The sequence below is a fragment of the Phascolarctos cinereus genome, unplaced genomic scaffold (genome assembly GCF_003287225.1).
Source record: "Phascolarctos cinereus isolate Bilbo 61053 unplaced genomic scaffold, phaCin_HiC Scaffold_1;HRSCAF=81, whole genome shotgun sequence".
In the NCBI taxonomy this organism is placed as follows: domain Eukaryota; kingdom Metazoa; phylum Chordata; class Mammalia; order Diprotodontia; family Phascolarctidae; genus Phascolarctos; species Phascolarctos cinereus.
Window position 1 is genome coordinate 179,140,706 of NW_027555514.1, and position 23,821 is coordinate 179,164,526.

At 34.4% G+C, this 23,821-nt stretch overlaps 1 pseudogene; it reads left to right on the forward strand.

Annotated features, from left to right (window-relative positions):
• Positions 1-20,390: 20,390 nt before the first annotated feature.
• Positions 20,391-20,714, forward strand: LOC110213720 (ATP synthase peripheral stalk subunit F6, mitochondrial pseudogene; annotated as a pseudogene).
• The last annotated feature ends 3,107 nt before the right edge of the window (positions 20,715-23,821 follow it).

Sequence of the window (23,821 nt, forward strand, 5' to 3'; positions counted from 1 at the left end):
TTTAATCTAAGTTCAGGCTGCACTTGGCAGTATTGTGGGACATCTCTGTTTTAGACAAGTCTCTAAAGCCTGTAAAGTAACAGAGAAGGTCCCAGCCTTCACTGACAAGGGAATTTTCTCATTCAATTATTCCATCTATCAGTGAAATCACAGATCCAGTCTTTGTCCTATCTAATATTTATCCTAAAAGAACTGATGACAAAACACATCTTCCTCTCAGTAGAAAGCTGTGGGGAAGTGGGAAAAAAAGAGACAGTGATGGTGGTGAGCGATTGATGTGGAATGTGGTATGCAACTTAGTTGACTTAAATGTTTTTCTTTGTCTTAAGTAAGGGTTTAAGACACAGACTGCTAAAAAAAGAGGCATCAATAGCATTTTATTTAGGCACATTATACATGGGAAAATACCGAAGTTATGGAGGTAACTTTTGGTGATCAAAATATTTAAAATATAATTTTTTGACAACAGAAATTATTGAAATTTTGAAGCCATTCAGTGTCTGCATAATGGTATCAAATTCACTATGTATATAAACCATGAAATAATGTCTAGGTAATCTTTTACTCAAAGAGTAGTTTGATTTTTCAGAATTAGACTAAATATTGATTTCAAGCTCTGGCCACCTTTTAAAGTCTCAAAAATCGGAACTTAAAATTAGTATTTTAGCTAGACGTCTAAACCAATTCTTGTAACTTTCCAAAAGCAACAGGAAGCCTGGAGCAATAATATAGCTACATATATTTCCACCAATAATTGAGAGAGTTTTCAGCATATGAGTTAATTTCTTCTTACCAGTCCAGGTCAAGTTAAATGTAAACCTTTGCAACTGATGCTACAGACCAAAAGTAAAATAATAAAGCATCAAGAGTTCTTAAATAAAAATGTTACTTAACTGCATTAGGTAGCCTTAACAAGTTATTTTATATTTCTATAACCAGTCTTTTAAGTGGCATGTGGGAAATGCAAGGGAGTGAAGGGTAGTAAGGCCACATAAAAAGCTGTACTTATTTGGCTTACAGGTGTTTGAATTGTATTTGTTATCTAGCTATTTTTTAAATGTTTAATGAACTGGAAAAAAGGAAACTAGGAGGGGATAAGGAACTCTCTACACAGATAATACATTTAGTGAAAGTCATGCTCGATCCTATAGAGCATCAGTATCTACAAAGCTCTTAGCATTCGAGTCAAAATGTCAATGTTTACTTATTTACAGTATTTATTAAAAGGAGATTTTCTGCTTTTGTAATCTTGGCAGGTCTGTTACAGTTAAGAAAATAAAGTTAAATTCTTTTAACTGTATTGTAATATAGACTTTCCTAATTTTTTTTATGAAAAAAGGAGCTTATCTTTTAAATATTCAACACTTAAGATGCAATCCCAATCAAGAATGACTCTGACAGAGTTCATGGAGCAAAAAGAGCCCTAACTTTGCCCTCAAGTTCATGTTCTTAACTTAAGTGGGAGTCCCACAAATGCTTTTAAACACAGAATTTGGCCATATTTCTAGTCAGGGAGTGTGAAGAATGAAGCGCTTCTTAAGAGAGATGATAACTTAATATAGTGAGATTAATATCCTTATGACTATTCTCTTCCTGATTAAGATTGTACATTTCTAGAAAGTCAATTGTCATAATATTTTGCACATCTGATAAAAGAATAATGCTTCTAGATTTATTTTCTATTGCTTTCATCCCCCTCACCCTACATTAAATCAATAATTGCATTTGCTGCTGTGTAGAAAAGGTCTTCAACTTTTTTGAGGAGGGAATTCACTTTTCATTTCTAAGGGCTCAGAGGGATACAATGTCCTGCTCAGTGTCAGTGTTAGCCCTCCTTCTTTTCCATTATGTTGACTGTAAGCAAGGAGAGTGCTGTGGCTTCTGTCTGTGCCTCTCCTGGATTCAGACATTTGTTAAGAATCATCATGGTTGGATACAATTGTGATTTCCAGGAAAATAATTAAGATTGAGGCTCAAAGATTAATCTCTTAATAAAGATCAACTGGAAAGAGACTCATTGAATACATCTATATTTTATAGTGTGAAGGAGTACTTTTCTCCTTTGGGAGACCCTATCTATCATAGCACTAAATTCTGTACATCATTTGTAGAGTATATAGAACTATAACAAATACTTCACATAATATTTTATAAGTTCAATTTCCTAAATAATTTTTTTTCTTTTTGGCTCACCTATGGCAATATCTTGTCCTGATTATCCGCAAAACCTTACTCCTTGTAGACTGGAGCAGTGCCAGGACCAGGACCAGGACCATATAGTTTCATACTTGGCTAGAAAAGTCCTTTATTGTGACATGATTAATTTAACCATTCTGGTTTGGTTCAATGATAAGAAATCCAGTCTTGGAACAAAGAGATTGTTATTCATAACCTATCTAACACTGACCATGGTTAATACAACCCAACAAGTCTCAGTAAAGCTTCCAGTTCCAAGTGTGAACAGCTTGGAACAAGAAATAATTTTGATATAGTTTCATATTGAGACAGCTAATCATGAATGTGTATTCTTCTACTAACATTACTTTGACGTGTAATATTTGACCTTGACCAGATGAAAGCAGACTGGACTATTTTTTTTTCCCACCAGTACTTATTTCTCTCTCATATGAGTGCTAGATTTCATGTCACACTTACGTATATATTGCTTTCTTTTATTGTGTTTTTAATTCTGTGGTTTTTCAGAATGAGTATTACTCTAAGGAAAAGTGCAGAAGTTGTAGCACTCAAAAAGGACACTTCAATTATGTTTAGAGCTGTTGAAGTAGTTATTGATGTTGGGAAGTCAAGTATTTCAAGGATAATTCAGGCCTACAATTCAACAGCATTAGTAGCATTGAAACTCAAAGAAAAGTAAAGTCAAAAATGAAAAAACAATGTTAGGGACTAAAATTATTTCTGTGAAGCAAAAAGACATTCAGAAGAACCAAGCAGATAGAGTGTTGTTACTGATTTCTGAACAGTGAGGTATATGTTTTGTTTAAAAACAAACAAAACAAAATTTTTTCTTTGTTTTGAATTTGATTTTTTTTTCCACCGGGAATTTATTTTATTTTTTCCACCCTCACTGAATAATGACAACAAAAGAAAAAATAAAACCCTCTTAATAAATATGCAGCCAATGAAGCAAATTTCTGAGTTGAGCACTTAGAAAAATGGATATCTCATTCTTCATGTTTTGTCCACCATGGCATTGTCAGGTAGTCTGTTTTGCTTCTTATTGTACAATAATTTTTCCATGACATTCATATGCCACAATTTTATATAACTGTTCCTTAATGGGGGGAAAGAAGGTTCCTTTGGTTTTAAGTTTTTTGATACTACACTGTCCCTTGTTTGTTCATAGATTATTCTCCTATTTATAGACCCCAAAATATTTTTCTTTCCTTCTCCTTGATTTTGCTTATCATGTCACCTTTTATATCTCTCATGTAGCCATTTGGAATTTATCTTAGTATGTGATAAGGAGTATCAGTTTATACTGAATTTCTGCAAGACTTCTAATTTACCTTCAGTTTTTATTGAATAAACAGTCCTGATATCAGTATCTTGTGTATTTACATTTATTGAACACTATGATTTTTAACTTTCTTCTATGTATTTTGTACCTATTATATTCCTTTGAACAACTTCTGTATTGTTTTTATCCAGTACCAAATATTTTTTGATTATTGCTTTGTAGTATAATTTGAAATTTGATAGTGTTCAGCTCTCTCCTTTCCCTCTTTTTTTTTGTTGTCTCCCATGAAATGCTTAACATTTTGTTCAGCCTTATGAATCTTGATAAGATTTATCCTAGCTCTATAAAATAATCCTTTAGTAAATCGATTGTTATGACACTGAAAATGTAAGTTAGCTCTGATTTACTCAGGAGTAATTACTATTTCTACATGTATTCCATAATATTTGGGTGTCTTTATTTCTGTAAAGTGGGTTTTATAGTTAGACTGATATAGTTGCTGAGTTTGTCTTGGCAAACATACATTCCCTAATATTTCATATGTTTCACAACTATTTTGAATGGTATTTCTTTCTACCCCTTCCTACTCAATTTTGTTGGTAATATAAGGGAATGTGATTTGTTTTATATTCTACAACTTTGCTGAATTTATTGTTTCAGTTACATTTTAATTGACTCTGTAAGGTTCTCTATGAATATGAACATAACTGTGAAAATTGATCTAATTTGATTTGTTTGCTTTGTCAATATTTTTTCAATTAATCTTTCTTGTCTTACTGCTATAACTAGTATTCTGAGCACTATCAAAACATTAGTGGTGAAAATGCACATTCTTGCTTTACCCTTGATTTTATAGTAAATGCCTCTAGCTTTTTTCCATTACATTTGTTTGCTTTTGGTTTTAGATAAGTATCATTTACTATGTTATGGAAAAAATACATTTATTTCAATGCTTTCTTATTTTTTTAAAAGCAGAAATGGGCAATGAATTTTTGTCAAAAGGTTTTAGCATCTATTTATATAGTAATCCAACTTTTATAATTTATTTTATTGATATCATGATGAATTGTGTTTGTAGTTTGCCATATAAAGTACCAGTCCTGCATTCCTTGTATAAATCCAACCAGGTTGTAGCATACATTATTTTTAATATAGTGCGCCTCTTTGCTAGCAATTTATTTTAAACATTTCATGTTAATGTTCAATATGGATATTAAATTGTATTTTTCTGTCTTTCCTTTATGTATCTCTGAGGCTCAAGATATCAAGGCCATATTTAAGGAAGCAGAAGAAAACAAGCATTTATATAGCACCTATTTTGAGCCAGGCACTCTGCTAAGTACTTTTACAAACATTGCCTTATTTGATGATCACAAAATCTCTGCTCAGCAGATTCTGTATTATCTCCATTTTACAGTTCAAGCAACTGAGGAAATGGAAATTAAGTGATTTGCCCAGCATCACAGAGTTAGTATGAATCTGAGGCTAGATCTGAACTCAGGTCTTCCTAAATCCAGAAATCTAACAACTGTCCCCAAAGCTGCCTGATATGATATTTTTGTTGTAAAGATCAGAAAGGTTTTGACTTTTCCTATTTTTCAATTTGTGTAGTGTGAAAATAATTGTTCTTTGAACATTTGATAGAATTCAATTGTATATCCATCTGGTAATGGAATCCCCTCCCACCCTCTTTGTAATTTCATTTATGGCTTATTCAATTACCTTTTCTAATATTTGGTTATATAAATAATGTTTTTCTTCTGTTAATATGACTATTTTACATTTTAAAAATTATTCTGCATTTTCTCTAAGTTAACATCTTTGTTGGAGTATAATTTGGAACAATATTTTTGGATAATTTATTTAATCTTCAATTGCTATGAATTTTCCTTTTTTCAGTTTTGATATAAAGAATTTGATTTTACTATCTTTTTTAAAAAATCAAGTTAACTTTTTGCCTATTCTATGTTTTTTAAAAAGAGTTCCTAATCTTAGGCACCAACTCAATACTTTGGGATTTTTTTTTCAAGCTTTTGATTTAGCTAATTTTTTTTTTCATTTTCAGAATTTCTATTTAGGTTTTTAGGTTTTGTTAAATTTGTTGTTCTAGTTTTTTTTTTAATTTTCTTGATCATTTTGTTCTTTCTTTTGTTTGTTGACAAAAGCATCTAGGCACAGATCCCTTTCTCTAAATAGCCCAAGGCTTGGAGTGGTCTGGTATAGAGGTACTTTCTTTGTCCAAGAGTGATATTAGCCCCTCACTGGAAAGGTATATAAACTATGAGTCAGCCACCATGATTGTTTTTGGTCTATGAGAGAGCTGGCCTTCTTTAATAGAATGATTAAATTTCCCAGAAACTATGTCTCTTGAACCTTTTTAATCAGCATGCTTATTATAAGTCGTGTGATTGTTGGTCTATATTTTAAACTCCAGCTAAAATACAATAGGTTTTACTCCAGAGCCTCATTTTGACTCCATATAAACCAACAATTGCTGTTTATCCATTCCTCTACATCATACATCTGTAGAGTTGATTTTTTTGTACCCAAATGTTATTTTTTACATTTATCTGTAATGAACTTTATCTTATTAGCTTTGGGTTAATATTCTTGACTGTTGAGTTACTTTTGCAGTTTGAGTGGATCATCCAGTGTGTTAGCTACCCCTCACAAATATGTGTCATCTGAAAAAACCATCAATGTATTTATTCAAATCATCAGTAAAGCTACTAAATACATAAGGTCAAGTACATATCCCTGGGGTACTCCACTGGTGACCTCCTGCCATATTGACATTGAATCTTTAAAAAAAAGACAAACAACTCTTTAAATCCAGACATCCAATTACTTATGAATCCATCTAGCTATATATTTATCTAATCAATCTCTTTTAATCAATCAGTCTTCTAACCAATATCTTTTTTATCTTCTTCACAATAACAGTATGAGATATTTCCTCCAATATCTCGTTGGAGATCATTGCCCTTGTCCACTGGCTTAATAATCCTTTCAAAAAAGGAAATGAGATTATTTCTTCATGATTTGTTCTTATTGAAGATATTGTTGTTGTTACAACTACTGCTTCTCTTTCTAGATATTCACCAACCACTTCTTTAATGATTTTTTCAAGAATTTTTGATGAAATCAAAGAAAATTCATTGGTCAATGGTTTCTATTTTTTCTCTTCCCTTTTTTGAAAATTTCAAAAAGTGGTCTGTACTATATTCTAATGATAAAATCACATCCCTTTCTCTCTCTCACTTTTGACCATCATTCAAATACTCTCTATTCTTTGTGTCAGGTTCTCTAGTTCTTCTTATTTGTGGCCAAATTTTTGAATATTTACAAATACTCAAATACAAATACAAATATTGACACTTTAGGAAATAAGTTTTACTGCTGTCTACTTTCTTTGGTTTTGTCTCCTGCGAATATCTGGGTGTCTCATCCACTATTATTTCTCAGAGCCTCCTTATGGTATCTATTTTGGGGACATACACAAGCAAATTTTTCCTTCTCTCCACCACTTTTAGTTTACAGCCTATTGTATTAGACTTGCAGAACACCTAAAAATACATAATTACCTTTTTTTAAGGCATATTCCACCTCTGGAAGCCTCAATTTAAGCCATGATCCATCCAGAAATCCAAATCACATTCTCAGACTCCAGCTTCTCAGTATGCTGCTCACTTTCCACATTACTATTCTTTTAATCTTATTTGTCCATTGACTTTAATTTCTCTATAGCATCACTCACTCCTCAGCCCTTTATAACCTGGCTTCCCACCTTATCATTAAATGAAATTGTTTACTTCAGTGTAAGCAATGATCTCTCAATTACCAAATTTGATGGCCTATTTTCCTCCTAAACCTATTTGTTGCATTTGACACTGTCAATTCCTTTTCTTCTTGGATAGTAATCTTTCCTTTCTAAGGTTGTGTGATGCTACTCTCAACCAGTTTTCCTCTTATTTGATTCCTTTATGTCTCCCTTTCAGCTTCTTTTCTGGTTCTCTATCCTCATTGCAAGTCTTAACTTTTGGCATTCCTCAAGTCTCTATCTTAATTAAGCCTTTTATTTTTCTCTCTCTCTATTTTCTGTCTCAGTCTGTCTCTTTCTCTATCTCTGCTTCTCTCTCTGTTTCTCTCATTATCTTGCTTAGGTTTAATTATCATCTCAATGTTGATGACTTCCATATCCATATGCCCAGCCTCAGTTTTTTCCTTAAGCTTCAATCCTATACCATGCATTTCCTAGTGGACATTTCAAATTGTTTCCTAGAGACATCTTCAACTCATTATGTTTAAAATGGAACTTTCCTCTCAAACACTTCAATTTTTCAAATTTCCCCACTTCTATAGAAGTCATCAGCATTCTTCAGGTCTCCTGTGCTTGTAACCTTGACATTTTTCTTGATTCCTCACTTTTCCTCATCCTGCATATGGAATCCAATTGCCATTTTTTCTGTTTTTTGTATTTTATGTATTCCTTTTCTAAACTTATAGAACTACTACCTTATTTTAAGACCTCATCATTTCTCCTCTAGATTATTTCAATATCATCCCAATATTTCTCCCCAACTCATCTCTCCTCCTTTTAGTCCATTCTCTGCATTTCTGCCAAATTGATTTTCCTTAAGCTCAGATTTTATCATGTTACTTTCCTGGTTAATCAACTCAAGTGGATTCCTATCATCTTTACATTCTAATATATTTTTCTCTATTTAACTTTTAACCTTCTTCACAACCTTGTTCCACCTATCTTTCTAGTCTTATTGGACATTATTCTCCTTCCACACTGTGTGATACAGTCAAACTTTCCTTCCCTTTTTTCCTTCATGCATGACACATTATGTCTTGCCATTGTGCCTTTGCACAGGCCATCTTCCTCATGCCAAGAATATACTCCTCCCTTACATCCAGCTCACAGAATCACTCTTCCTTTAAGAAGCAGCTCAATTGCCACCTTCCTGATCACCACTGGATCCCCTCACCTGCTGGTGCTTTCCCTGTCAAATTATCTCACATTTAACTACTATGTGTTCTCTTTATATTTTCTCTGAGCATATTTCTCTATTAGTTTCCTGTTTTCTTCATGATTAAATTGTAAATTCATTGCCAAGGAGGTATTATGTCTTTCTTACCCTTTTTTTATGCCCTGAAACTAGCATATTGTCTGATATATAGTAAGCTATTAACAAACACTAGTTAACAACACTTTGTCTTGTTTTTTTTTCTTTTTATTGTTCTTTGTTTTTGTTATTTGGGGATTTTTCTTTTTTTGGTTCTAGCTTTTTCTTTCCTCCTACAAGGCTGACTATATCTAAGCTCCTTTGAAATATAGGACCAAAGGCATTCAGAGCATGTGAAGTGGCACACTTATGCTGATGTGAATATTTTAAAGTGCCTTTATCTACCAAAGAGTACAAATTAAACTGGAATTGTTCTTTTAGGATGGGATCTTATGAGTAACTTCTGCTCTAGATCACTTATTTTCAGTTAATGTTATAACTTTCTGAGCTTAGGAGAATAGAATGAGTGCTTGCTTCTATCCTAAATGTCAACCGTTTAAGTGCTTTGACTTTTATTTTCTATTTGCTTTGGTCAGTGTCATTTTCTATGGGTTTTGCTGGTTTGGGGAAAGGGGATTTGGTGATCTGTAGTTCTTGGTTATTAATGTTTGACTTTGTTAGTGCTATCTGTTTACTATATGACTTGTCAGGGGAAAAAGCAGATATTAGTTCACAGCCCTTAAAATGCATGGTGACTGTGATCACGCATTGTGCCTTCAATCTCTATGCATTACTGCTCCTGTTCATGCACTAAAGGACTTATAATCTTTTGTGAATTATATTTTCTTGATGTAGCTATGTGTTTTCATTGAGCACTCATGATACTTGGCATATTTATCTTCCCTCTTAAAACAAAACAAAACATCCAAATGTGTTAGGAATAGCCCATTTAGCAGGATGATTTCTGAAACTGTGCGGTCAATTTTCTTTTTGCTATTGTCCTCAGAGGTTAGGAATATGCTCATAATCCTCAGGGTTGAATACTAAAAAGATTAATGCACTGAGATCTCAATTACTTGTGTCTTCATCCCAACTCTTTGTGACCTTGGGCAAATCACTTAAATTTCTTTTCCTTTCCTTTATGTAAAATATTTGGGAAAGATTATATCTATGTCCTCTTTGAACTCTAAAATTCAGTGATTTTTTTAACCTCTAACTCATCTATCTTTAATAACTAAAATTTGATGACTACTTTTGTGTTTACATACATATATGTATTACATATACATATGTGCTTATCTACACATGTATATTATATGTGTAGGTGTATACATGTAGTTTACTTCTTCCCCAGCCTCCTGAAAAAGAGAGCCCAAGGATGGGCAGCTGAGAAAATGCTCTCTATTTTCAAAGGCTAGGATCATCCTTTGCCAAATAGTTCCCTAAACATATTACTTTCTAAGACAGAGACATGCAATTAACAATTAATATAGAATCACAAAGTATCACACACACACACATTTCCATTTTGCTTTACAGGTGACTTTATGGAATGGAAAAACTTAAACTTCCTTTTATTTAAAAGTAAATGAATGGAATGAGGGACAGATAGGTTTTCATCCTTGCCTAAACATAGCTATTGCCTTCCATTTTTCTTCCTGTTTACAAAATACAGACTGAATAATTTTTAAGGCAAATAAATGTCTATAAAGCTGTGGGCCTGGAGTCAAGAAAATCTGAGTTCAAATCCAGCCTCAGAAACTTTTCAATTCAATTAGATAAACATTTATCAAGTGTCTACTGTGTGCCAGCAACTGTGCTAAGTGCTATGGATTCAAGTTATGTTTGTCCTTCATTCTCAAAGAGGGCCATGACATCAGGGAGGTGATGACATGACTTGCAATTGACTTTGCTTTGAGTGGGGGAGGGCTGTCCAAGGTCACCAGCCTCACTTTCTCCTCCAGAGCCATCTCTCTCCAGTGGACTGGAGATAGCTCAGGATGCAATGGCCCTTTTAAGCTGAAGTCTTTTCAGCTCACTTTGAGTGAACCAATGCCCATTCAGTAAATAGGGGCCATCCCTTGGTTGTGGATGCAAATAAGAAAAAGAAAGACAGTCCCTGTCCTCAAGAAGCTTGTAATCTAATGGGATTAGAAAATGCACAAAAGGCAGTTAAAAAATGAGGGAGTAGAAGGGCAGCACACCAGGAGGTATCCATCTCTAAGGTGTGATGTTCTACAGATTAAAAAAAAAATAGGCAGAACTGATGATGGAAAATGTAAAGTTCTGATCTGTTATTTCTATAAATGAAGGATTTGGAAGGAGCTTATTACTCTACCTCCAGACCTCTGGAGGAAACAGGCAACTGAGGGGAGTTGAGAAGTTACCAATTATTGAAAACTAAGCCAATCAGCATGGTGATGACATTTCAGACGATCAGCTCATTCTGTATGAGGCATGATATTCTGTGAAGTGGAAACCAATCAGAGTTGCTTCTGTGGTCACCATTTCCCTGGCTGTGGTGGAAGGCAGAAATTGTCAGAAGTACCCAGATGAATGGTGATTTATCAGTTTGTAACCTTGACAAAAATGAATCTTAGATTATTTTATTACGCTCTCATTGAAGCCATGCTGGCTTTTAGTGATCAATGCTTTTTTTTTTCTCCCTAGATATACACGAATCATCTATTTAGTTACATACTCTTGAAATTTTTGCAGCAATTGAAATCAAGTTCTTCAGACTATAGTTTGCTTACTCTAATCTCTTCCTTTTAAAAAAAATTGGATATTTACCTTATGTAATCTTGTGTTACCTTTCTTGTTCTTCATATTTTTTAGTAGTGTTGACAGTAATAGGAAGCACCTCCACTATTTCTTTCAGTACCTAAGGATGCAGTCCATACAAGCTAGACAACTTGAATTTGTTAGGAACAACCAGTATTCTCTTATGATTTTCTTACTTGTCTGGAATATGCACTCACTTTTAGTCTCACATATATAAATAACAATTACCCATTACAACTTTTTGAGATATGTAATATGATGAAATGTGAAATGTAAATTTACTAGTTTTTAATCACATAGTTGATAAGCATCTAATATGGAATTTGAACTTTGTTCTGATTCCTGGTTAAGCATTTTTTTCCAGTATACAGCAATGCCTTCCATCAATGACTATGGGAATCATATGTTCCCAACAATAATCAATAAGTCAAAAACCATTTATTAATTACTAGGTATACAAAAACCAAAGCAAAACAGTTTTTGTCCTTGAGGAGCTTGTGATTTAATTGGGGGAGAAAACAAGTATATAATATTTGTGTACGTGTGTGTGGAGTGGGAGATTAAGAAAGGATAGATATAGAAGATGACTCTTGAGCTTTGGCTTAAAGGAGACTAATACTTTTAAGATGTGAAGGTAATGAGCAAGTGGATACTAGGGAGGGGAAGGTCAGTGAAAAGACATGGAGATAGGAAATCGAGTGTTGCATAGGAAGAAAAGTAAAAAGGAAATTTTTGCTAAAATATATGAAGGGGAATAATATTTAATATGATTATAAAGGTAGCCTCAGGATAGATTGTAAAGGGATTAAATGCCTGACAGAGGAGGGTGATAGGGAACCATTAGGCTTTATTGAGGGATTGTCATGGTCATATATATCTATGTTTAGAATAGACACTTTAGAAACTATATAAAAATGGATTAAAGAGAAACTTGAAGCGATAATAATTAGGAGATTATTGCTATAATCAAGGCTAGAGGTGACAAGACCTTAATTAGGTTAGTGATTATATGTGAAGAGAAGGAGATTGATATTTTTGATGTAGAAAAGTGAGAGTGAAGAATGGAAGATGACACCAAAATTGCACACCTGAGTGACTGAAAAAATTGTTATTCCTTCAACAGAAATAAGGCCATGTTGAAGAGTTAGGATTGGGGATAAAATGAAAGAGTTCTGTATTGGACATGTTGAGTTCAAGATGCTTGTAGGACAATCATTTTGGAAATGTCCAATGGTCAGTTGATGACGTCACCCTGTTCAGGAAAGAAACTAGGGCTGACTATTGAAAGATCAGTCACAAGAATAAAGATCTTATTTAGATTCATGTGAACAGATTAGGTCACCAAATGAAAGAGAAAGCTTTGAAAAAAACCTTGGTGTACACTCAGAGCTAGGGGACATAACATGGCTGCTGATCCATCAAAGGACACAGAGAAGGCAAGCTGGAACAAAAACAAAAAAGCAATGTCACAAAAACCAAGAGAAGAATAAAGATCCAGGGGAAGAAGGGAAATAACAATCACAAATGTTTCAGAGAGGTCTACAAGAATGAGAACTGAAAAAAGACCATCAAATTTGGCATTGAACAGATTATTGGTAACTTTCAAGAAACTGCAGCTAAACTGCATGAAGGTGATAAATATGTAATAAGACTTGATGTCGGAATACAAGTGGTTGAGAAGTGAATAGGAAGTGAGGAAGTAGAAGCATCAGATGTAGACAGTCCATTTTTTTTTCCTGTCCTAGGAAAATGGCAATTTAAGTAAAGAGACAGGATGATAACTTGAGGGGATGGTAGGGAAAAGTATAAATTATTTTAAGGAAAGGGGAATTCTAGGCATGTTTATAGGCAATGTGGAAGAAGCCAGTAGGTGAAGAAAGATTGAAAATCATAATGATAATCAAAACTCTCTAGTACTGGCTTAAAAAAATAGATTATATAAGGAAGTCCTAAAAACAAATGAGCCAAACAATTTACAATTTTTTCCTTTTTTCCTAATTTGGGGAATCTGCTCTCTGGCTTCACTATGTTTTCATCTACAGTGTCTGAACAACCACAAAAGGGAACCTTTGATAGATTTGTATGTTTATACAGCTAGCAAGTTGTAGTTGCCTACATGCTTTGCTAAAAATGATGGAGATTGCTTTTTTAATCCAATATACAAAGAGGTTGTTTCTGGTGAAACAGATGGGTTATGCAGAAAGTTCTTTCCTCTACTGTTTTGTTTCAACAGTCTTTTAAATAGTTAATGGTTTTAGTCCATTAATAAGCATTCTTAACCGGGGAGCATGAAGTGGATTTCTTGGGCAGCCACTGGGTGGCAGCAATAGTAAGACAGCTCTGCTTTTCAGCAATAGTCTGTTGCCAGCTGGCAAGTTTTTGCTTTCATTGGTTTATTTATTTGTTTACTTTTTTAATACATAAAGAACAAAGCAGAAAACTTGAATCACCTAAGAAAACAATGGGAAAAAATCTGGAGGAGCATTCCTTGTTTTCTTGAGCACATGCCTAACAGAGCATATGCTTGTATACTTGCTGTGTAAGCACAGATCCCTCTCCTTTGAAAAGGAAAGAAAACAACAACAACAACGGCAACAACACTCTTTGGAGTGTTTTACAATAACATTGCAACTTCATGTTAGCATATACCACATGCATCCTAGGAATAAAGTAAGATATAGTTACAGAGCAATCACTTAGTTTTGTTTTTTTAAATCTGAGGTTATGTCATTTTATTTCAAAAGACAGAAGGGGACCTTAGAATTAAATTTGTCCAACACCCCACAATAACATATCAAATGATAAAATAATTTTGAAAGCCACCTTATTTTGTGATATTAAATATATAGGCACAGAGAATTCCAAGCTGGAATACTTAGTCCAATGCACTCATTGTACAAAGGAGGAGGCTGAGGCATATAGGTGTTTAGTGAATTGCCAAAGGCTTGAGCCTCTCTTTCCAATCTAACTACACATTATGCCTTCCTGTATACTGCAGTACACTCAGATTGGACTTCTTGCTATTCCTAACAGGTCACATTCATTTTACTATAACTATGACATTATACTGGTTCCTAACAACCTCCTCCCAAACTCTTCTTATTTGGAGTATATTCCTACATTACCCTTACCTCCTAAAATCTCGAGTTTTTTTCAAGGCTCAACTCAATACTGCCTTCTATAATAAGCTAGGGATCAGCATGGTATAATGAACAGGACATGAGTTGGAGTCAGGAAGAGTCACATTCAAATCTTCTTTCAGACACATATTGACTGTGTGAGCCTAGACAAATCACTGAACCTCTTCATGCCCCAGTTTCCTCATATGTAAAATGAAGGGTTTGAACCCAGTGGAATCTGAGGTCACTTTCAGTTTTAAATCTATGATCTTATGACCCTTTCTTTATTACCAGAGATGCTAGCTCATTCCCCTGTCCAAAATTATCTCTTTCTTTTTTTTTTTGGTATATATTATGCATGTACTTTTACAGGTACAGGGCTTCCATAATAGAATTTAAACTTTCCTGATGACTGAAATTACTTTATGTTTTTTCATATCTAGTGCCAAGTTCAGAGCCTGGGACATAGTAGGCACAAAATAAATACTTGTTGCGCTTCATTGATTTGTTAAATGAGATGCATCTTTCACACCTCTGGCCCTGAATGTCATTATTGTCATTTCTAATCATTATTTTGGACTCCTTTTCTTCTTGTCCAAACACCCGCCAGCTGATTTCCAGAAAGCTCTCTTTCTGGAAACCTTCTTATCAACCCTGGCTTTTTGGGCTCAAAATATCATTTAAAAATAAGTCTTTTTAAAAATCAGCATTCTGAATTGGGCCTATAGCAACATAGCTATGGCTCTCATTCATCATTGCATGTGATTGATACATACAAAATATCTGAATATTAAAAATGCTTATCTTTTGTAGTAATTTGTTAGTTCTTATATGTAAATGCATTTGTATTCTAAATAAAAATTTATAAGAATAAATGAAATTTGTTCTAAAGGGCAAAAAAGTACAATGAATAATGAGCTTTACATAAAGCAAATTATTCTGTAATTACCTGGACACCTTTTCTTTCAAAATAGCACAATTAATAAAATAAGAGAATAAGTAATGTGTATTATATAATATATTAATATGCTAGTGAAGTGAAATGGTATGAAATATAATAAAAATGTTCTTGCCAAAGTTTGGATAAAAACAATTTAAGACTGCAAGTGTAGCTGGGTTTAACAGAATAGTTTCAAGATGAATGAAACCTTTTTCCTCTCAGGATTAATGTAAGTAATTGACTTCTGCATACATTTCCATGGCACTTGTGTTCCCCTCTGTGAATGGTGTTGGAATTAATCAATCATCAATAAGAATTTGAGTACCTATTAGATGCCAGTACTGTGTGCTAGGGATACAAAGATAAAAATTAAATAATACCTACACTGAAGGAGTTTATATTCTAATTCTAATCAGGGAAGACATACATGTATGTCTTTGCATTTGTGTATATAGATGTTTATTCACATAGATACACACATATATGTATATACAGATGCACATATACATACACATGTATAGACATATGTTTACATATACACATGTGTAATATATGCTTGTATAAACATATGTGATTATATAGACACATACATATTTAAGACACATACAAAACAGAGACAAGGTAAAATTGGATGGGAAGGCATTAGCAACTGACTTGGCCAAGAAAGACCTCATACATTAAGTCATGCTTAAAATGAATCTTAAAGAATCCAGGAACTCTAAGAGGTGGAGACAAAGAAGGGAAGGTGTTTCAGGTAAGGAGGTCAGTCAATGCAGTGACAGAGCAATGGGAGTTAGAGCATCTTTCATAAAGAGCAGCAAATAGACTGTGATTGGATCATAAAATGTATGAATAGAAATATGTAAAGGACATTCAAGAAGCTGGAAGGTCCAGGTTGGGAAGAGATTTAAATGTTAGCCAATGAAGATTATATTTTTTCCTAGAGGTCATAGGGAGCCACTTGTGATTATTAAGTAGGGGCAAGTATTCAGGTTTGATTTTTAATGAAAGCATTTTGACAGCTGACTATGCATAGGATGGAATAGAAATAGGGTATGCTTGAGGGGAAGAATAAGGAGGGGGCTATTACAATATGCCAGAGGAGAAGAGATAAGGGTTCTATTAGCATGGTAGCTATGTGATCTAGGGTAGTGGTTGTGAGTAGAGAGAAAGGAATATACATATAGATAGAGATATAGATGTAGATGTATATAAATATACATCTACATCTATATCTAAACACACACGTATGTGGAGTGAGGAACCTAAAATTGGGGGGAGTCTAGGTTGACAGCCTGGGTGATTGGTAGGATGATGGTACCTTCAAGAGCAGGCATGGGGAAACTGCAGCCTGGAGGCTACATGTGGTCTTCTAGGTTCTCAAGGGTGGCCCTTTGACTGAATCTAAACTGCTTTTATAAAGGGAATTTGTTCTGTGATATTTAGATTCAGTCAAAGGGCCATACTTGAGGACCTAGAGGGCTACATATAGCCTCAAGGCCACAGGTTTCCCACCCCTGTTAGAAGTAATTGGGAGATTACCAACAGGGGTGGGTTTGGGAATAGGGTGGGCCAAAATTATGAATTTTGCTTTTGATGTATTGACTTTGAGATTCCAATGTTATGTTAATTTTACACGTGCAAAAGCCTTTTCCTTTTCTTATAGCAGTGAAAATAAATGATTTTATCTTTGGCGACCATCTTAAAATTCTGTTTGGTTAAGGATTCACTCCTTAGTGATAGGTGTCAAAAGCATATGTTGAATTGTGGTGTGTGTGGGTGTGTGTGTGTGTGTGTGTGTGTGTGTGCGCGCGCTTTAAATTATGGTTTGAGCTCTAATATTCATATCATTAATCTATTTTGAGCTTACTGTGGTATATGGAATAAGCAAAGTCACTTTCAAGTGTGAAATTTATGATTCTGTGATGATATGATTCTATATTATTAGCATTACAATTACTTTTGGGTATTTATTTGATAGGAGAAAGACCTTGTTCAAAAGAGGAAATTGGAGGAGATGAGAAGCTTTTGTTATGTGAAGATCTAGTCAGGGAAAGGAAAATCTAAGCTGCTTTATCTTTTATTATTTCCACCTATAGTTTTAAAGGTGGAAACCCCTCACAGGTTTGTCTTACTCTTTGCTGACACCTATAGCTCGAGAGAGGGAAAATCCTCAGAGAATAGCAAGCAAATTGCTGAGAAAGAGCTAATAATGTTGACTCAGGGCTCAGTTAAGGGATCTGACTTGAATAACTCTGCAGGCTCATGCACTTTTAGTTCAGGCTTTCACTAAAAGGACTTAAAACTGCTTAGCAGCCTGAAAGTGGCAGTCAGCCAATAAGTGGAGAGGTCCAGAAGAGGATTGGCCTCACCTAGCAGGTGACACATAGTAGAGATTGTTCCCTAAGGAAATAAAAGATATTGAGGCCAGAATTATGAGTTGCCCTGAACATGTAGATTTCCCAATTCATGGGCCTTCCAGCTTGGCCTCTGAAACTTGTGCTGACTCTCTCCCTGGATAGCTGCTGTGTACATTGGTGGGGAAGAATGACCCAGAACTTCGAGTAGACTGTTATGATAATTTTTGGTTTTGCTTTTTTTGTTTAGTGAATGACTGAGTGTATGGTTTCAACTTGGCTCTTTTGTTTAAATAGGAAGCACACCAGTGGGAAATCAGCATTTACTTGTTCACAGTAGATGTATATCTCATCCACATCATGGTTACCCTGAGGACCCTGACAGTAAATTGTAGCAGTATGGCCACCTCTTTGTGGAACCACCCTAATCTGGTGTTATGGGTACTGGTAGAGTGAGTGAACCAGCACCAGGATAAAGACTTAGAATTGTTGGTGAATAGCACCGTATCAACATTACTCTAATGAGCAACATATTTAGGTATTTTGTTTTCTTATCCATTCTGCCATTCTGGACAGGCATATAACTGGCATTCACAGGCAGGGGTCACTTCACCTTCCTGATCCTCACACTAGATTGAGCAAAGGGGAATACCTTGTCCTCCCCCTTCACTTTCAGTTAAACAAAGTCTGAGAAATTATTGATCTATCTTGCCATTCTTCATCCCCATAAATTTGTGGTATATGTCATTCTTAGTATAATCTCCTTAGTGTAACCCACACCAAGTTGGCCAAAGGTCAGAGAAGTTAAGTGACAACTTACATAAGGTTCTGAGCTCAGATCAGAAACCTAGTCTTCTTCCTCCAAATGAACTATTTTTCTCACTAAACTATAATATCATAACTAAGCCTATTAGTTAGTTATAGAAGGGATTTCTATATGTGTATTTCTTATTTTTTATTTTTAAAAATCATTATTTAGCAATATATTATTCATAAGAAGCTTTCTTGAGGCTTTAGCTAGAAAATGTAATAGATGCCAAAGTAATCCCTTATAGTAACAGAGTTGTTAGTCAAAGAAAGAATTATTGCATTTAACTGAACTTAAACAAATTCATTCTCATAAGAGTTAGGAAATTTGGTTTGCAATATGTGTTCTGCCACTACCTCACTTCGACTTTGGGAAAATCAATGTAATTTCTTGGGCTTCAGTTTCCCCATTTTATGAATGGGGAAGGTGCCCAAGGTGGGCAGGCTCTAAAATTCTGTGATAAGTTAATTAAGTGCCAGGGGGAATGTAAAAATGCATAAGACACTGCATTCTATGTATTCAAAGATTTAAAATCCGAAGGAGGAATATCATTTATATAAATAACGATAACATTTTAAAGCATCTACTCTGTGCCAGACATTTTTTGTTGAGTGCTAAAGATAAGTGATGAAAAAAAGCAAAACAGTCCTTTGGTGAGTTTACATTGTACTGCAATAAAACAGCACTACCAGGCATAAGTAAACAGAAAATATGTTCAAAGAATATAAAGTAAATTTTTAGGTGGAGTACATTAGAAACAAGGAAGATCAGGACAGTTTTCCTATAAGAATGACATGATATGGGTTTTGAACAAAACCAGGGATTTTAAAAAGCAAATACAACGAGTGAGTAAATTCCAGACTTCTTCTGTAAAGACACATAGAATGGAAATGGAATGTCACAGGGAACAGCAGATAAAACAGTTTTGTTGGAATACAGAGTAGATGAAAGAGAATAAAATGCAGTAAATCTAGAAAGGGAAACTGAAGCCAGAAAGCAATTGGCTACAAAAGTTAAACAGGAGAATTTATAGTTTATCATAGAAGAAACTGCTACTTCGCCACAGTTTTCTCATATGTAAAATGAATGTGTTAGAGTGAGTGATCCTGAATTTCTCTTCCAGTTCTTGAATTTGTTTTTCCCTATCAGAGAAGTAGGACAAAAGACCCCAGTTCCTTTCAGTTTTCTGGATTTAATTCATTTTACTGGATATGGATATGAATGTGGAAGGGAGATAAAATGAATTTTCTCACTTCTATTAATTAAAAGATCAAATTGAAAGAGATCAAGTAAAAGAAACATGGGGGGGAAAGCAATTCAAAATGCAGATATGAAAGGTATAAGGGTTTTTCTATTTAGCTGGCTGAGTATAGATGACTGGGATTTGCATCAAAAAAGGGCTAAAGAGAGCCTCTAGGTATAAAAGCTAACAATCTTTCAGTGAGAAAAAAAAATACATCATAGATGAAGGCCTGAAGATGGCAACATATAGAAGTAGTAGAAGTAGTAGTTTACTATAGATGTCCAGAAAAAAAAAGTAACAGACAGTAGTTGTTCTGAAGTATTGGAGGTGTGTATTCCCTATGTACATGACCTTTCACAAATTTTCCCTTGTCATATGTCCTTCCTATGTGTCTCCTCCCACATCTGTAGTGTGATAATCCTGAAGGAAATTATGTGAAGTGAAAGAAAATCTTTGTAGTCTCTTATTTTAATATGCTGTTGAATTAAATGCCTTTTTCATTGATATAACATGTCCTTTATTTAGCCTAGTTTAAAAAAAAACACATATTGGAGCAAGGACTGGAAGTAGAACACTGTTGGCTTCTAGTGCTTGGGCGTCTGGACCTGGAGCAAAGTGACTGTGACTGAGTGGTCGGACTAGGATCACCATGGCTCTTAAAAAGCTCTCCAGGTTTCTATCTCTTGTTCAGTCTGCAACTTCAGTGTATTTTAGAAGGAACATTGGTGTTACAGCTGTTGCATTGAACAAGGAACTTGATCCTGTTCAAAAACTCTTTGTAGACAATATTAGAGAATATAAATCCAAGAGATGGGCAGCTGAAGGAGGACCTGTTGATATAGGTCCTGAATATCAACAAGATCTGGAACCTGAACTATTCAAGCTTAAGCAGATGTATGGTAAAGCAGACATGAATACATTCCCAACATTCAAATTTGAAGACCCCAAATTTGAAGAAGCACCTAAACCCTAGTTATGAGGATTAACTACAGAGTATATATTACTGTTTGATTATTTGACATGACTTAGTTGTGTAACTAATCCATAGTAACAATAAATTTTAATTTCACTTTCAAAAAAACACATATTAAAGACTCAAGAGAGTTAATATGAGTAGATTTGAATCTGAGCAAGGCTGTAAAACCTTAAAAGTAACCAGGTAGTGCTTTAATTCTCTGCAGGAGACATTTACCTAAATGGTGGGGGTGGGTACCAGAGGGCATCATTATAGAATCTGTTCAGTTCTTTAATTTCAGCTAAAGAGTCAACTTTCTTTAGGTTTACATCTAATAAAAATAAATATCATCTATTTTCAACTGATTTCATTTCTTATAAAGCCTGAAAACCTTGCTGTCGGTCTCTTCCATCTTCTAATTGAAAGGGTGATAGGAAAAAGTGACTTTTAGAAGAGTATCTCTATACTTTGTAGAAGCAAAAAGAAAACTTTATATAAGAGTAGAAGCAGTTGCTTTCATTCTTAGATTTTCATTACCATATTAATTACAAGTTGAGTAGCAAACCATCTTCCAATACAATTTATTGGAATTGCATTCACATAAACATGCTCTAGGAGCAATTTAAATGTGAAAATACTTTGCCATTACCTACTTTAACAATGTACAGTTTTCAGCCTTTAAAAATCAAATTCAAATTGGCTAAGATTTCCAAAATGGCACACAAGGAGCAACCAGGCAACTCTGAGTGATTTTCATAAAAGCTGTGTAGCTCACATGGGTACTCATTACTCTGTAAATAGATCCCTCAATCCTTAATGAAGACTGCAATGTACTTAAGCAGCAGGGCTACTTTTGATACCTATGCTGCTTGAGGCAAAGAGGCATTAGCACAGTTAGGGAGACCTCTCGAACTTGGAATAGTCCCCAAACTAAACTCAACCCTTCAAAAAAATAAAAAGTTAAAAGACCTGAAGACTGTGAGAAATGTGGTATTTATAAATCATTGTCTTTCTGTTGTCTACTTCCTTTTCTTAGGAATAACAATAATAATGTATAAAAATAGTCAGAATCCCAGTCCCCAAAGGATGAATGGTAAAGTAGATAAAATTAAGTGATTCTTGCCTAGTGAGTTTACCATCTAAATTAGAGGAAACATCTCAGTGTGTGGATTGAGAGTATATACTTTAAGCATTCATTATTGCCTGCATCGCCTTGAAGCAACAGATGTGAATTTTCAGTCTTTCAGGGGATTTAGTGGCATAACTTACTACATTTGAAGGGAGTCATTTTAAAACCTATAAAGTTCTAAAAATTTTCTTCAAAGGCTTTTCAGTTTTTGTTTCATTTTTAAAGTTTAATGAGCAAAATAACTGGATGACATAGAAGCTTATGACAGAAATAAAAGGTTTTATTTTTGGTTTCAGGTGTAGGTCAACAATAATGGTCAATACCTAGGATCCTAACACAACAGTGGAATTTGAAAACACTAGTGTTGGCAGCACTAGTTTATTTTTTAAGCATAGAGGTCAGCATAGAAATGGTTTTAGGGATAGAATGAAATGTGAAGCATGAGATGAATAACACATTTCTTCAATGTATGATAGCTGAACATATTTTGGCTGTTGATTAAAGATATTTCATATATGGGTGATGTAAACATTGGTTATGAAAATTCTAAATGATGTAATGAGCTATATATTGAGAAGAGAAAAAAGGCAGTGGGAGAGAGAACTTGGAGATGACACTTTGGAACAGACAGAAAAAAAAACTGAAACAATAAAGAAATTGAGAAACTGAGTAAAAATATTCACAAATATTGGATGGCATCTTATAAATTTGGATTCTAGGAGAAATCTGTTCAAAAAAATGGTTGGGGGTTGGAAGTAGGTTGGAGGGAAATAAGCATAAATATAGAAAGAATATGGAAAACCAGTCCAAAAATAAACTTTCTCATCTAAAAAACCTGAGAAATGGCATCAAATGGGCTTGGAGGTGAAGCAGGATGAATCTAAAGAAAAATGAACCGTATATTTAAATCTGAACTCTGTAACTACACTGTGTAATTTGAATTTGCTTACCTTAATAGAGTTTGTCTCCTGAATTTCTTCACAATATACTTAAATTTTGTGATTTAAATAACTAACTAAACATATAATAATGCAAATGACTAACTACAAAATAAGGATGCTAAATAGGATTGAGAAGCCAGACAGAACTTTAAAGATTCAATTCATTCAATTCATGTTCATTGAACACTTGTCTACATTGTATAAACATTCTGCTAACAAATGAGGATTATATTTGGGAAAGATTTTGTCTTTTCCTTCAGGGAATTCAGTCTGCTGAAGGGGATCATCCCCAGTTGTCCTGGTTTATATCTTGCCAGTGGACCCAGATGACTCCAGAGGAGAAAGCAAGGCTGGTGACTTTGCATAGTCATCCTTCAGTTAAATCCAATTCACTTGCAAGTCATGGCATCACTTTTCTGATACCACGGCCCTCTTCAAGAATGAAGAACAAACAACAAGAAGTCTGCTGGAGCTTAGAGGCCATGGTCTAAAAAACAGAAGACACATCGATTCTTTTGGTGGTAAAATTATTTCTGGTTAGGTTTGAAAGGGGAAAGAATAATAGTGAAAGTAATTTGCAAACATTAAGTGGGTCACATGACAACTTTTTCATGGTGGCTGAGGAATCAGTTGTACTAGAAGGAACTTCTTAAATAAAGATCTTCTTAATGTGGTTAATCATTGTTAAAGACCTATTTTTCTTTCCATGACATCTATGGAGCATATGTGGCTAACTTTATCATGCAAACTTACTAGTGGAGGAGCAGTGTCTCTACATCAAATGCACTGCCCTTAGGGACCATTGTGGGTTGAGAACAAAACCCAAACCTATAAAGAGTTTTAGAAATGATTTAATTAAGTCATTTGCAGAGGACAGAGCCAGAAAAAAAGGTGTGGCTCCTTCTTGAGTCTTGCTTATATGTAGGCATTTTCCAAAAAGGATGTTTTCCAGATGTTGCTTGAGATGTACACTAGCTGGTAAGCATAAACAATCTATAAAACTTGGTCATAAGCATTTTGGGTGAAGCCAAGAAAGACTTGTGTGGAAGCAAAAC